Here is a 6,625-nt window from a genome sequence, read left to right as displayed (position 1 = left end):
ACATTGGATGCAACACAAACACGCACTGGGTAGAGTATGTCGCTCGTTGGTCTAGGGGTATGATTTCCGCTTGGGTGCGGGAGGTCCCGATATCTTTAAATTCGAGTACATATTATTTACTACAATATTGTATATTGGATCGAAAATATATTATTCACTACAATGTTGTACAGTGAAACCGGCGGCTCGTTGGTCTACATATTATTTACTACAATAATGTATATTGGATCGAGAACATATTATTTACTACAATGTTGTACATTGGATGCAACACAAACACGCACTGGGTAGAACATGTGGTTCGTTGGTCTAGGGGTATGATTCCCGCTTTGGGTAGGGGAGGTCCCGGGTTCAAATCTTGGACGGGCGCGGGCATTTCTTCCAATTCGAGCGCATATTGTTTATTACATGGGGGTACAGCGTTTCAGAAGCTGTCCCTCAAACCGAAAGTAGACTTTGTATAGTTTGTATAGTTTATAGGAGTGAAGTAAATGTTAACTATTTGTGTGTGAAGTGAATCGGGCCCAATGTATGGACAGGTATTGGGCACTGGTTGCGCCGTGGGTTACAGATTAGTGTAGTTCAATGGGTATAAGAATAATTGTTGTTTATACCCATTATTGTTTAATAATTATAATTATTGTTTATGCTATATATAATTTACTCCTACTAATCAATAAGCGATAAGAGCCTCCGTGGCGCAATTGGCTAGCGCGTTCGGCTGTTAACCGAAAGGTTGGTGGTTCGAGCCCACCCGGGGGCGTAAAGTAGTTATTATTTATACCCTGGAATATTCAATGCATATTGTTTATACCCAATAGTATTTGATGATTATATTATTCATTACATATGTAGTTTAAATAAATGTAAGTGACAAATCATATGTAAAATGTGTTTATTGAGTATACCGCGTGGCTCGTTGGTCTAGGGGTATGATTTCCGCTTAGGGTGCGGGAGGTTTCGGGTTCAAATCCTGGACGAGCCCGGACATTTCTTTAAATACGAGCGCATATTATTTACTACAATAATATATATTGGATCGAGAATATGTTATTTACTATAATGTTGTACATTGGATGCAACACAAACACGCACTGGATAGAACCCGTGGCTAGTTGGTCTAGAGGTATGATTTTGGCTTAGATAATAAACGTAAGTGGCAACTCATGTGTAAAATGTGTTTATTGAGTATACCGCGTGGCTCGTTGGTCTAGGGGTATGATTTCCGCTTAGGGTGCGGGAGGTTTCGGGTTCAAATCCCGGACGAGCCCGTACTTTTCTTTAAATTCGGGCACATATTATTTACTACAATGTTGAACATTGGATGCAACACAAACACGCACTGGGTAGAACATGTGGTTCGTTGGTCTAGGGGTATGATTCCCGCTTTGGATGGGGAGGTCCCGGGTTCAAATCCTGGACGAGCGCGGGCATTTCTTTCAATTCGAGCGCATATTATTTACTACAATGTTGTACATTGGGTTTCAGAAGCTGTCCCTCAAACCGAAAGTAGACTTTGTATAGTTTGTATAGTTTATAGGAGTGAAGTAAATGTTAACTATTTGTGTGTGAAGTGAATCGGGCCCGATGTATGGACAGGTATTGGGCACCGGTTGCGCCGTGGATTACAGATTAGTTTAGTTTAATGGGTATAAGAATAATTGTTGTTTATACCCATTATTGTTCAATAATTATAATTATTGTTCATGCTATATATAATTTACTCCTACTATTATCAAGAAGCAATAAGAGCCTTCGTGGCGCATTTGGCTAGCGCGTTCGGCTGTTAACCGAGCCGACCGGGGGCGTAAAGTAGTTATTATTTATACTCTGGAATATTCAATGCATATTGTTTATACCCAATAGTATTTGATGATTATATTTTCATCATATATGTAGTTCACACGAGCCCGGACATTTCTTTAAATTCGAGCGCATATTATTTACTACAGTATTGTATATTGGATCGAGAACATATTGTTTACAACAATGTTGTACATTGGTTCCAACACAAACATACACTGGATAAAATCCGTGGCTTGTTGGTCTAGGGTTATAATTTCGGCTTAGATATTAAACGTAAGTGGCAAATCATGTGTAAAATGTGTTTATTGAGTAGAACCCGTAGCATGTTGTACATTGGATGCAACACAAATACGCAGTGGGTACAACTCGTGGCTCGTTGGTCTAGGGGTATGATTCCCGCTTTGGGTGCGGGAGGTCCCGGGTTCAAATCACGGACGAGCCCTGACATTTCTTTGAATTCGAGTGCCTATTATTTACTACAAAGTTGTACATTGGATCCAACACAAACACGCACTGGATAGAACCCGTGGCTTGTTGGTATAGAGGTTTATTGAGTAGACCGCGTGGCTTGCTGGTCTTGGGATATAATTCCCGCTTAGGGTGCGGGAGGTCCCTATAAATTCGAGCACGTACTATTTACTACAATGTTGTACATTGGATGCAACACAAACACGCAATGGGCAAATCATGTGTAAAATGTTTTTTTTTTTTTTTTTGTATAGCGAAGGAAATACTTTTACGTATTCAACAGACACAGAATTGTCTGGATATGTCGGACTCAACAACGTTACTACCGACTAAAACCTCCGCTTTCCCCAGGCCTTGTAACCCCCACGGAAACCGCCGTTAGGCATTACTTCGCGGGGAAGGATCTAGCAACAGCTTTTTCTAATTGTAGCTAAGATGTCATATATCTTTCATTCGCTCTCTTTCTCTCAATGAAACGTAGTGTTTTGATGACTTCTGTAACATACGAACTACTGGCGTTCCAAGCATCTTCTGATGAAAGCATTGATTCAATCAGTGTTTCTGGTTGAATCTTTTGCTTTAAGAGTCTTTCCAGTTTATTCCGCTGTGCACTGAAGCGCAGACACACAAAGAAAACATGATCCGCATCTTCGTTAAATCCTTGGCAAGCTGGACATTCAGGAGAATCGTCGTGCTTAAATCGGTGAAGATAAGCCCGAAAGCAACCGTGTCCAGACAGCATCTGCGTTAAATAATAATTGACTTCTCCATGTCTCCGGTTCAGCCAAACGCTGATATTAGGTATAAGACGGTGCGTCCATCTACCCTTTTCTGCCGCGTCCCACTGTAATTGCCATCGTCTTATGCTGTTTTGACGTTCTTTGGTTCTGAGATCATCAGCGCTTAGTGTCGTTGACCTCTTGCGTTGGTAAAGATTTTTTTTTTCTCAGCTAAGACTCTAAGAGGCAGAGTCCCTGCAATGACACATACCGCTTCCTCAGATATTGTGCGGAAGCCGCATACTGCTCGTAACGCACTCAAGCGGTATACAGGGCCAGCTTTCCTCCATGATTCTTGGACCTCTAGCGCGTCTGCCCAAATAGGTATTCCATAAGTGAGCACTGACGCAACTACTGATGAAAGTGTGAGTCTTCTGCTCTGCTTTGGCCCGCCGATGTTAGGCATCAATCGTGCAAGGCAAGAACTCACTACTGATGCCTTGTCACTTACTTGTTTTACTTGCTGCTTAAAATTAAGTCGGGCGTCAAGCATCACTCTCAAGTATTGGACGTAAGGTTGTGATATAATCTCTTGTTCACCGACTTTAAGTTTAATGATCTCTATGGTTTTCCTGCTGGTGATGAGAACTGCTTCCGTCTTTTGTGTCGCTAGTTGAAGACTAACAGTGTCCATCCACTGATTTATTTTCTCGAAGGTAATGTCGAAAATATGACGTATTTCGTCTACATGTTTCGCAACGATCACTACGGCTACGTCGTCTGCATATGCCACTAGTTTGGCGCGTCTTGGGATTTTCAATCTCAAAAGCCCGTCATACATAACATTCCACAGAAGTGGTCCAAGAACTGAGCCTTGAAGAACACCTCCGGTGATATTATATTCTTTTGGGCCGTTCATCGTGTCGTACTTCAGAACCCTATCCGTAAAATAGCTTGCCACTATTTTACATATGTAACCTGGTACATTCTTTTCTTCAAGAGCTTTCATTATGCAGTCCCAATTTGCGCAGTTGAAAGCGTTCCTGATGTCTAGTGTGGCCACAAGGCAGTACTCTTTCGTACCTCCCTTCCATCTTGTTCCTTCGATTGCTTTTTTGGCAGTATCGACAACTAGCTTTATTGCGTCCAGGGTTGATCGTCCTTTCCGGAATCCATACTGGTTGTCCGCCAGAAGTGGGTCAACGACTGCCTCAATTCTTTGGTGAATTATTCGTTCCAATATCTTACCAGCCGAATCTAGCATGCAGAGCGGACGGTAAGATGACGGCTCTTCTGGCGGCTTATTTTTCTTAGGGAGAAGTACAAGCCGCTGTTGCTTCCACTTACTGGGAAAAGTCCCTTCTTTCAGGCATGTGTTGTAAACGTCTAGGAATAACGACGGCGCTGCCTTAATGATGGTTTTCAGTGCAATGTTAGGAATACCATCTAATCCTGGCGCTTTATTATTTCCTATACGGTTACATGCCTCCATTAACTCATCTTCAGTGACCAATGGGATGCCATCCAGTTTAGTTGATGCCAACTGGTAGCTGAAACTGCGTTGCTGTGGAAACAGCGCAGTTACAACTTTCCGAAGAAAATGAGGACACGTAGGCGACTGCACTTGTTGCTTTTTCAGCAGTGTCATGACCACCTTGTAAGGCCTACCCCAAACGTCTTTGTCCACCTCACTAATGAGATCTTTCCAGCATCTTTGTTTACTTTCTTTAATGGCCCTATTCAATTCTCGACGAGATTTTTTGTACTCTGCGATTAGTTCCTCGCTGTTAGGTCGCTTATAGCCACGCTGTGCTGTTCTTCTTTTTTTGTGGCATTCTTTACGAAGGACACTGATGTTATCATTCCACCAATAGACGCCGGTCTTAAATTTATGCCACCCTTTCGGGGCATACTGGCATCACAAGCCTGGGTCATTCTTTTCATCAGGGTTTTGGTCCTTTCTTCCGCGCATCCAGTGTTGATCGGGCTAACGTCAAGGGCTACTAGCAATGCATCTCGGTCAAAAGATTTTGTTTTCCAACCAGCGCAGTTAACTTGCTTGATAGGTCTTTCAAGATTCTGTTTGGACGATATTTCCCAAAATATTGCGTTGTGGTCGCTGGCTGTGTACATATCCATCACCCTCCAGTTACAGTTACCTCTGACAAGACTAGTGCTGACAAAAGTGAGGTCTATAATCGAGCTTGCGTCGCCTTTGGTGTAGGTCGGCGTATCGCCACTATTGAGCAGGACAACGTCTAGTTTACTAAAAGCTTCTAGTATTGCTTTTCCTCGTACGTTTGTGTACTTGCTGCCCCAGTCTACTGCCCAGGAGTTGAAGTCTCCGGCTATCGCAACTGGATGATGTTGCTTAGCGTCCTCGGTCAGTCGATCCAAAAAGTCAGTAAATTCCACAAAGGAGAAGCTAGGTGGTGCATAGCAGCTGTAGAAGCGAATGCCATCTATTGTTGCTGATACAAATCCGACGCTGCGTCTGGTAATTGTGCCCTGGAAGGTGAGTTTGTTACTGGACCAAATAACAGCTTTAGTGGTTGTGTCCGCTTCCCATAGTTCGCCAGTTAGATGCTTGTATGGCTCTGCTAGGAGCACAAGATCAAGCTTCAGCTCTCGTACTGTCTGCATAAGCAGATCATGTGCAGCTTCACAATGATTTAAATTAAGCTGCAATATCTTCATGATTTTTTAATTGATGCCTTCTCGAGTGCCTCTTTATATACAGGACATCTGTAGGTTCCTGCATGGTGGGCAGCATCCTCTGCGCTTCGGTGTTCAGCGCATAGTGCACATTTTGCTGGGTTTGGACAACTGGCGATCTTGTGTCCTTTTTGCCCGCACCTAATGCAAAGGTTGGAACGGATCACTTTACTTCTGCACTGAAATCCGTGATGCCCGAAAAGCCAACATTTGTAACACTTGGTTGGCCTATTGGTTGTTTTTATACGGCAGTTTACCCAGCCAATTCGGATTTTGCTGTTTCCTTCAAGCAATTTCAGCGCCGTGGCTGCTGGCAGTGTTACTGTAGCCACCTGGGTGCCTCTGTAGGCTTTACGTAACTTGATTGCCTCCGCCGGTGTTTCACTGGCTTCTCCAAGTGCATTTTTCAGAGCAGCCTGAATGTCGGCCTTAGTTGTATCGTCATCAATATCTCTGATTTCGATTATTTCTTGTGGCCCTTTGCATAACACTTTGGCGTTATCTTTAAGGATGCTCGCGATTGCCTGTTGCAGTCCTTGGCCTTTATCTGCACACTTTCTCGAGATTGTAAGCAACATGTCTCCGGTCCTGGTCTTGTTAATCTTATCTACCGTCGTTCGCACCTGCTCGTCAGGAATGTCCTGTTTTAGTCGACGTAGTATTTCGGCATACTTTGCCTTCTCTGCTGGTCGAATTAGGACTACGTCTGGTTTGAGAAATTTCCGCGTTTTCTTCCTCTTAGGTTCCGGCCGGCGCTCTTTTGGTTGCTGCTTTGCAAGCTGCTCTTTGGCTAGCCTCCTTTTTTCTTTTTTTGATTGAACCTTATGCCAATCAGTCACCTCGTTTTGTTTGGCTTTCTGTTCTGCCACAATTTTCGGTGGACTTGATTTTAAATCTTTCTTTTTCACGACCTGACC

At 43.3% G+C, this 6,625-nt stretch overlaps 4 non-coding genes across 4 annotated transcripts; all 4 read left to right on the top strand.

Moving 5' to 3' along the window:
* Positions 1–689: 689 nt before the first annotated feature.
* On the top strand, positions 690–763 carry Trnan-guu. The gene has a single exon. It is a non-coding gene; the product is annotated as a tRNA-Asn (tRNA).
* A 150-nt stretch (positions 764–913) lies between these two features.
* On the top strand, positions 914–985 carry Trnap-agg. The gene has a single exon. It is a non-coding gene; the product is annotated as a tRNA-Pro (tRNA).
* A 214-nt stretch (positions 986–1,199) lies between these two features.
* Positions 1,200–1,271, top strand: Trnap-agg. Its single transcript has one exon. It is a non-coding gene; the product is annotated as a tRNA-Pro (tRNA).
* A 905-nt stretch (positions 1,272–2,176) lies between these two features.
* Positions 2,177–2,248, top strand: Trnap-ugg. The gene has a single exon. It is a non-coding gene; the product is annotated as a tRNA-Pro (tRNA).
* Positions 2,249–6,625: the final 4,377 nt, after the last annotated feature.

This window comes from Ctenocephalides felis, unplaced genomic scaffold (genome assembly GCF_003426905.1).
Source record: "Ctenocephalides felis isolate EL2017-DRISC unplaced genomic scaffold, ASM342690v1 CF-g0.4_SCAFFOLD_02926, whole genome shotgun sequence".
Lineage (NCBI taxonomy): Eukaryota > Metazoa > Arthropoda > Insecta > Siphonaptera > Pulicidae > Ctenocephalides > Ctenocephalides felis.
The sequence above is the reverse complement of the archived record's forward strand: the minus strand, read 5'-3'. Positions and strand labels throughout refer to the sequence as shown.